Source organism: Helianthus annuus, chromosome 10, assembly GCF_002127325.2.
Source record: "Helianthus annuus cultivar XRQ/B chromosome 10, HanXRQr2.0-SUNRISE, whole genome shotgun sequence".
NCBI lineage: Eukaryota > Viridiplantae > Streptophyta > Magnoliopsida > Asterales > Asteraceae > Helianthus > Helianthus annuus.
This window is the reverse complement of record NC_035442.2, coordinates 120,511,644-120,520,410: the sequence shown is the minus strand read 5'-3', so window position 1 is coordinate 120,520,410 and position 8,767 is coordinate 120,511,644. Positions and strand designations below refer to the sequence as shown.

Here is an 8,767-nt window from a genome sequence, read left to right as displayed (position 1 = left end):
GGTAAAACGCTTCAAGGCTGCAAGCTTCCCGTTCAAGCTTTCAACCTCCTTCTTGGTTCTTGGTGGTTTAGCTTCAAGGACAGCTTTTACCTTGTTAGGGTTGGCTTTGATACTTTGCTTTCCAACGATGTGGCCCAGGAATTTTCCTTCATCAAACCCAAACGAGCATTTTTCCGGGTTAAGCTTCATGTTGATCTTTCTAAGGTTTTTGAAGGTTTCTTGGATATCGTCAAGCATTTGGTATTCCGTTTTGCTTTTGATCACCAGGTCATCGACATATGCCTCCATGTTTCTACCAATTTGACTTTCAAAGGCCTTGTCGACGAGTCGTTGGTAGGTGGCACCCGCATTCTTGAGGCCAAAAGGCATCTTTTGGTAACAAAAAATGCCCTTGTCGGTGTGGAAGGCTGTCTTTTCTTCATCCTCCTTCTTCATGAGGATTTGGTGATAACCTTTGTATGCATCGAGAAAACATTTAAACGGATACCCTGTGAGAGAATCAACCTTGAGATCAATTTCCGGGAGCGGGTAGCAATCCTTGGGACAAGCCTTGTTAAGATCTTTAAAATCTATGCACATTCTCCAAGAGTTGTCGGGTTTTCTGACCATAACAGGATTTGCAATCCATGATTGGTACTTGACCTCTCGGAGGATGCCAGCTGATACAAGCTTTTCGACCTCCTGGCAAGCTGCCAGGCTTCTCTCGGGTGCCAAGCTTCTTTTCTTTTGAACCACCGGCTTTACATTGGGTGGTATCCTTAACTCGTGTTCAGCAATGCTTCGAGGGATCCCAGTCATATCTTCGGGAGACCAGGCGAATACATCGCTGTAATGTTTCAGCAGCTTTTCAAGGTATGAAAGGGTCTCTTGAGAAAGGTTGGGGTTGACCCTTATTCGTTGCTCGGAGTATTTAGGGTTGATGACTAACCCTTGCTTGTCCTTCTCACCATTCGAACTTTCCCCTTCGATTAGATAAGCTTCCTGAGAGGGTTGAAGGGTTGCAATTCCTCTTTCGGTGGGAAATTTGACAGTGCCATGGCCAACGGACACTGCCATGTAGAATGCACATTGTCCGGGCCTCCCTATGATTACGTCATAGTTGGAAGGGATGTTGATAACCACGAAGGTTAGCGATCGGGTTCTTTCCTTTGATCCCTCCTTAAGACAGACATCAAGGGTTATTTGCCCCAAATGCTTCAGGGTTACATCGGCGATACCTTTTATGGAGGTCCCGGAGGGTTGAAGCCTTGAACGTTCCTCATTACTCAATTGGTTGAAAAATTTCTCAAACATAATTTCAGTGGCTGCTCCCGTGTCTATGTATGCTTTACACGTTTGTAAGGTGCCCACGGTGGCTTCAACCACAAGGGGACCAGGAAGTGGGTCCTTCCTTGTTGGGGGGGAGCAGACACACTGAAGCTCCCAATCTTCCAACCGTCGCTTCTTGTAAGGGATCTTTTCATCAGAATATACCATGTTTACTTCCTTCCCTTTGCCTTCAGCCATCTTGTCTCGAACCCCTTTTACCAAATGGGCGAGTTCTCCTGACTTAACAGCCTCTTCAATTCTCTTTTTCAGTTGGAAGCAGTCATTGGTGTGATGTCCCTTTTCTTCATGGAATTCACAGAACTGAGTGGAGTTCTCATTTTTTCGACTCTTGGGAAGAGGTCTGGGAGGTCTAAAGTTTTGCTTGACTTCTTCCGTCGCCAGGATTTCTTGAGGGGTTTTGGTGAGGGGAGTGAAACTCATGCCTTTCTCTCTGCTTGAAGGGTTTCGCCCTTCAACCCTTCGAGGGTCTGAACCCTTTGAGCGTCTGTCGTAAGAGTTAAAGTTTCCACTCTTTCTGGCTGGGCTACTGCTTCGCCAGCCAGGACCCCTTTTTCTTTGTTCTTTGATATCCACAGCTTCCTCTCCCCGAATGTGAGCCTCGGCTCTTTCAAGGGCTTCTTCCAATGTTTTGGGCAGAGATTTGTTGAAATCTCGTGTGAGATACTTGGAGGTTATGGCGTTCATAAAACCGGCCACCCTCATTTTCTCATCAGCCCCCACATAGGTTAGCCCTTCTTTCTTGTATCGTTCAATGAATGCTCGTAGGCTTTTATCATCGCGTTGTTTTATCTGAAAGATCACTGTTGCGTCTTTAACGTACCTCCTTTGTTGGGAGAAGTTTGCCAGAAAACCTCTGCTGAGATCGTCGAAGCTTCGAATGCTTTGAGCAGGTAGGTCGTTGAACCAGATTCTAGCGGACCCAACAAGAGTCTGCATGAATATTAGACAGCATTCAGCATTCGTCCATTTTTCTATTCGAGCAGCTCCAGTGAAGATCTGAAGATGATCTTCGGGATCTTCAGTCCCATCATACGTTCTGATGTGAGCTGGCATTTTGATTTTAGACTGAAAATCATAATCAGCTATCTGTCTAGAAAAGCATGAAAGGTTACTTGGCTTGTAAGGTTTAGCCAGGTCTTCTTCAGGTCTCGTACCTACGTTGTTGTTATTGCCATGGTTTCCCTGGGTGGCAAGCACTTGATTGATAAAGTGTTGCCAGGGGAAGTTGGCCATCATCTGAGACATCATGTTGGGTATGAAATTGAAACCTTGAAGGCTTCCCGGACCAACTGAGCAACTTACCCCAAGAGGGGTGCTGGCAACAGCACTTCGTGCTAAAGGGAGCACGGACAGGGCTTGCTCCCATGTGGTAGTTAGAGAAGTGGGACAACTGGTCACCGGGGATTGTAGGAGTTGGTCGAGTGTTAACTCGTGTCCCAGAGGAGTACCACTAGCAGTTGGTTGGGAAGAGAGAATAGGATGAACAGTGGGGTTTGTCACAGTGGACAGATAAGGGTGAAGGTTTGAAGGGTTGCTGGGACCAGCCTCACCTCCTGTAACAAAGGGTGGTAGAGGTGGCCCAGGAGACAACGTTGGCTCAGGTTCGTCGTAATCTAGACGAATCCTCACCCCGTTTTCCCTTTCTCTGTTCACATGTTGGTTAAGAAGTGATCTTAGCTCAAGGAAGTTATTAGCGACCCCCTCGGGGGTAAGTTCAACACGTGCCGGAGTGTCTGACACACCAACGTTGGGAGACGGAGCTCCAGATCTGGATGGGGTTGGTGTGTTAAAGGTAAGGAACTCGGGTGTACTCCCCGGAGTTGAAAAAGGCGTTGTTATTGTTGTGTGAGCTTGACCACTTCCCAGGGTAGAGGTGTTAAGGATCTGGTTTACCTCTTCCGGAGATCCACTTTCTGACATGGTGGTTTTGAGTGAAAGGAGCTACACTTACCAGGTCTCTTTTGAGGAGAAACAGCGGCGTAGCCCCACGGTGGGCGCCAACTTGTTGATGCAACAAACACGGGACCAAGGATGGTAGCTAAGTTGGTTAGGCAAAAGGGCTGAAGTGTTCAGTTTTGCCTAACGCAGGTCGCGGGGTCCCTCCACGTTTGCAAAACGTGGAAGGAGGTTCACTAGTATGTTCTTGTTATTTGCTTTGAGGTTCTTTCTCCGAGGCCAGCTCGAATCCAGAAAAGAAAGCAAATAGAATGAAAGTGATGAAGAGTTGTTTGGAGGTGACAAAGAACTCTTTGAATGACTAGAGATTAAGGAATCTCTGCCTTTTTGGAATGTCTTAGAAGTGTACATGAGCTGTCTTCTTATAGTGGAAGACATCTCCTGAAATAGCATAAACTATACTAGCGAAACCTGTTTGCAAATGGAGGGTTTCCCCTTTTGGGGTTGAAGGCTTTGGACCCCTGGTTAATAGAGTGTGCTTGTGCAGACCTGCTCTGACTTTGTGAGTTGGTGAGCATGAGTTGGTGGGACGAGTCTCTAGACATGACTAATTACTGTTTCTCGATTTCCTCATTTTACAGCTTTTCATCCGATGAACCTTTCAACCTTTTAAGCTCTTTGCATATTAATCATTTTGTTTATCCTTGGGCTACCCCCGTCGTCAACTACAATCCATATATACTCAAATCACTACCGTGATTTACGGTAGACTATTACCCCCCGTCAATCGAACAGGTGGAGGACCAACACGTAGCAATCCACGAAACTTTTCAAAGAGAGGCTTGGGAAGACTCTTTGTAAAAATGTCTGCAACCTGGAGATTGGATGGAACAAACTTTGTATGAAGTTGACCAGAAGAGACAAGCTCACGAACAAAGTGATAGTCAATGTCAATATGTTTGGCACGCTTGTGAGCGACAGGATTTTGACTGAGAAATATGGCACTCTTGTTATCACAAAGAAGAGTAGGTCGATCGACGGGCAAAGCGTGCAATTCACGTAGGAGGCTTTTAGATGCGGAGTCGAGTAGGAAGCAATGAATGCATGATTTCCTTCGCGAAGAACATAGAGACCATTTTCACATGTGCCCTTTGCTAGGATCGCCTTGGTTGTTCGATCCTGAATGTGAAAAGAATTGTTATAAAACAAGACATCAACATGAGAATCGTGAGTAAGTTTGCTAATGGATAAAAGGCGTTTGGTAAGATGTGGAACAACGAGAATATTTTTTAAATGAATATTGTTTGAAAGTGATTTTGTACCAATGTTCGTTACGGGCAAGGTATGACCATTACCAAAACGAACAAACTCAGGACCCGATAAGGCTGAGGAAGTATCAAGATCCTTAACAAAGGGGGTCATGTGGGCAGACGCACCTGTGTCACCAGTCCAGTTAGGATGGTCCTCGTTAGTGACGTGGCATTGAGCATGGAACGCATGTGCGAGATGAGCATCAACAGTGGGGGCAGCTTGTTTGGCAAAACTGGCAAGATTTGGGCACGTATTGGCATAGTGACCATCAGTTCGGCAGAGTTGACAATGAGGTGGGCGGCGAGAGCGACCACGGCCTGTACCGCGGCCACGGCCGCGACCTGCACGATGAGAATAAGAGGGAGTAGAGGTGGAACGAGAAGTATTACCAGTACGGGACTGTTGGGCCACAAAAGCAACTGGGGGCGGTTGCTGGCCATGAAGAGACTGCATGAAGGTTTCTTGATTTTCAGATTTTGCTAGGAGATCACGAAAGGAGGCAGTGCTGAGAGCACGGTGGGTGGTGGAAAAATGCTCATAGGCCGGACCTAGACCACAGAGAAACCAGTGGCACTTGTCCGTTTCAGAAACTGGATGACCAATGGCAGCGAGTTGGTCACATATAGCCTTGAACTTGCGACCAAACTCAGCAACTGTGGAGGAACCCTTCTGCAGAAGACGAAGGTTATCACGCAGAGTATGCATCCGATCGGTTGAACGATGGCTGTAGGCACTCTCTAAGGCCAACCAGATTTGGCGAGCCGTAGATAACCCGATAACCTCGGACATGGCTTCTTCCGACAGAGAGGATTGAATCAGAAGACAAACAGTCTGATCATTGGCTATCCAGGTTAGATAATCAGGGTTAGGAGCAGGTTTTTCATTTTCTTGAATGGTTTCGGCTGGGATGGATTGTTTACCGTCAATATGGCCGGTAAGTTTTTGTAGGGAGAGCAAAAGGGTGATCTGCTGACTCCACGCTAAATAGTTTGAGGCGGTTAATTTGTGGGGAATGAAGTGAAGAAGGGAGTGAAGTGTGGAGTTGGCTGCAATCAAAGTGGAGGGAGAGGCCATGATCGGCGACAGGAAGGTTAAAAAGCCAGAGACAAAGGAGACGGCTGGAAGGGATCGAAAAAGAAGAGAAAAGAGGTAGGATCGCCGTGTTAGGCTGATACCATATTAGGACTCAATCAATCAAGTTTATTATTGAACAATAGGGTACAATAAATAGATGTACAAGAGAGCCTATTCTAGGAAAGCAAATAAAACAGAATAATACAATAACTACAATCCATATATACTTAAATTACTACCGTGATTTACGGTAGACTATTACTTCTCATTACTTGTCCCTCATACAATCTTTTCATTATTAGATTGCATAGGGTTATATCTTTTTGAAATCTTTTTAGCATACTGAAAACTGTTTGGGATAATGAGTTGTTTGTATTGATTAATGATGTTTAACAACTTGGAAGGGCTAAGCATCATGGATGGCCAAATACATATGTATTTACAAAATCAATGGGGGAGATGTTGCTTGGAGAGTTGAGGAAGGATGTGCCCTTAGTCATACTACGCCCTTCCATGGTCACCAGCACCTATAAAGAACCCTTTCCCGGATGGATCGAAAATCTCAGGTAATATATATACCAAAACCAACTTAACCAATTTACCTCTGGTGGGTCATTTGCTAACTAAATAAGTGGTTTTCGTCTACAGAACTTTTGATACTGTATTTGCTGGTTACATAAAAGGAACGGCTACATGCTTGTGAGGAGATCCAGATTGTATAATGGATATAGTCAGTTTCCCCACTTGATGTGCTTTAACATACATTCTCAGCAACATTTACTTATTTGAATTCGGGGATGTAGGTACCAATAGACATGGTGGTGAATGCTATGATTGTCGCAATGGCAGCTCATGTGAATCACCCCAATTCAGGGATCATTTATCATGGGACTTCTTCTGCTTCAAACCCCGTTAAATTGCATCAGATTGTAGACTGGTCGGTTGAGTACTTCACTAAACATCCATACATAGACAAGGACGGGTCCATTAAGCCTCGCGATTTCAAATTGTTGACTTCCGACAGAAGCTTTCAGAAATATATTGCAATTCACTACAAACTTCCCTTAAAGGTTTGTATTGCAATTCACTACAAACTTCCCTTAAAGGTTTGTTAGATACTTTAAAATCATTTCCTAATATATAAATATATATGATTAAGATCAAGGGGAACCCTTTCGAGTTGTGAGAACTTAGAGAACTTAGTCTTCCTTAATATACGATACGTATGAGATGAAATTACGCACATTATAAAACTTAAAACCCTAATCACGCATGTTGAAAAACCATAAATCACGCATGTTGAAAACCATAACCATGCATGAACATAATCACGTATGTACAAAATCAGAAATCACGAATGGGATAAAAACCTAATCACGTATGTTATAAGCCAAATTACGCATGTTATAATTTCATCTCATACGTATTGTACGTTAAGTGATATTGTATTTTACACTTTCCTTATATATATATATATATATATATATATAGGGAGAGGATCCTGAGAAAACTACATCTAAATGAGAAAAGTAGAAAACTAACTAAAAAAAAACCTAAAAAGAGCTAAAAAACATACCAAATTTTTTTTTTACAAATTTTTATAAAAATTTCGCTACTTTTTATATATAAAAAAAATTTTCAAAAAAAAAAAAAAAATTGGTTGTACTGCACATGTGCATTATATGTGATTATATGTGATTATATGTGTACTACACATGTGCACTATATCCGTAATAGTGCACATGTGCAATACAACAAATTTTTTTTTTTTTTGAAAATTTTTTCCATGTATAAAAACCTCCGATTTCTTTTTATAAAAATTTAAAAAAAAATTTGGTATGTTTTCTTGGGTTTTTTAGTTAGTTTTTTGGTTTTCTCATTTAAACTAGTTTTCTGATGATCCATCCCCTATATATATATATATATATATATCACACTAATGGATTAACACACCCGTGAAAACCAGGCATTGAAAATAGCCAACATGTTACTTTGTCAAGCTCTTGATGGTTTATACACGGATTTCAGCCGAAAGCTACAGATTGGAACTCTATTTTCAGATCTTTTCAAACATTACTCTTTATCGAAAGCAATGTACGTATGTTATTTTCTCATGTATATAGAAACCAAAAGTTGTTTTTTTCTCTTTTTTTGTTTATAAATTCTAATGATCATAAGGACAACATTATACCTTCTACAGCTATGATGATTCCAACCTCAAGAACCTGCTAAACATTTACAAAGAAAATGCAGATGATGAGGCACAAGTATTCTTCTTTAATCCGAGTTCTATTAACTGGAAAGACTACTATATGAATACACATCTCCCAGGCTTAGTTAAGTATGCAATCAAATAACTGCAGCAAATCCGAAAAACGATTTAAATAAGCTTCGGAGTAGTACCTGGATTTCTGATTATAGTTTGTATAAGATTCATATCTGTCAAAGGCAATATTGTCCTCACGAATATATCTATTACTAGTTCACTTGTTTGAATAATTCAATCATGCAGTATTAATAATACTGAAAGCATGGGAATAAAGCTTGGGGATTGTATCTCTTGAAACCAAAGATTAAACGAATATGATGAGTTGTTTGTTTATATATTTCAATGAGCAATTGTACACATAGTGATATCTTTTTTTGTTATTGCAAGCACTATTTATACTAGAAAATTGGACCTTGATAGTAGTTTGGTTCTGATACTCCTTTTTTTTTCTTTTAAAATGGAAAACTCACAAATCCACTACACCTACCAAATTCTACACCAGTTTTCACCAAGGGCTGAAACCCTGACCACTTGGGAGACAACACCTTACTGCACTCCTTGGTACTACCAGGTTACAAGCCCTTTTGGCAATACTTCCTTTTTCCGCTATTATATGCTTTTTTATCCATTTCAAATACACAGTGGTGGATAGATTTTGATCAATATGTGGCACAGGCGGTAGACGTACTAGTGGTTCAAGTTTTTGTCACGACTAGTTGAATGTGCATGTCAAATGCTTAAACTTGCAGTAAACAGTCCTGATCCAGATCTATTAGCAGGGTAGATGCATGTTTTCTGTTGATAGGTTGACTTTTAGTTGTATTGGTTCATCTGTTGGACCTTCACCATGTTGGGACTCTTCTAACACCGGTTCTGACAGAGAACTTT

The 8,767-nt window shown here is 42.0% G+C and overlaps 1 pseudogene; it reads left to right on the top strand.

Annotated features, from left to right (window-relative positions):
- The first annotated feature begins 6,025 nt into the window (after nucleotides 1-6,025).
- LOC110881492 lies at nucleotides 6,026-8,196 on the top strand (annotated as a pseudogene).
- Nucleotides 8,197-8,767: the final 571 nt, after the last annotated feature.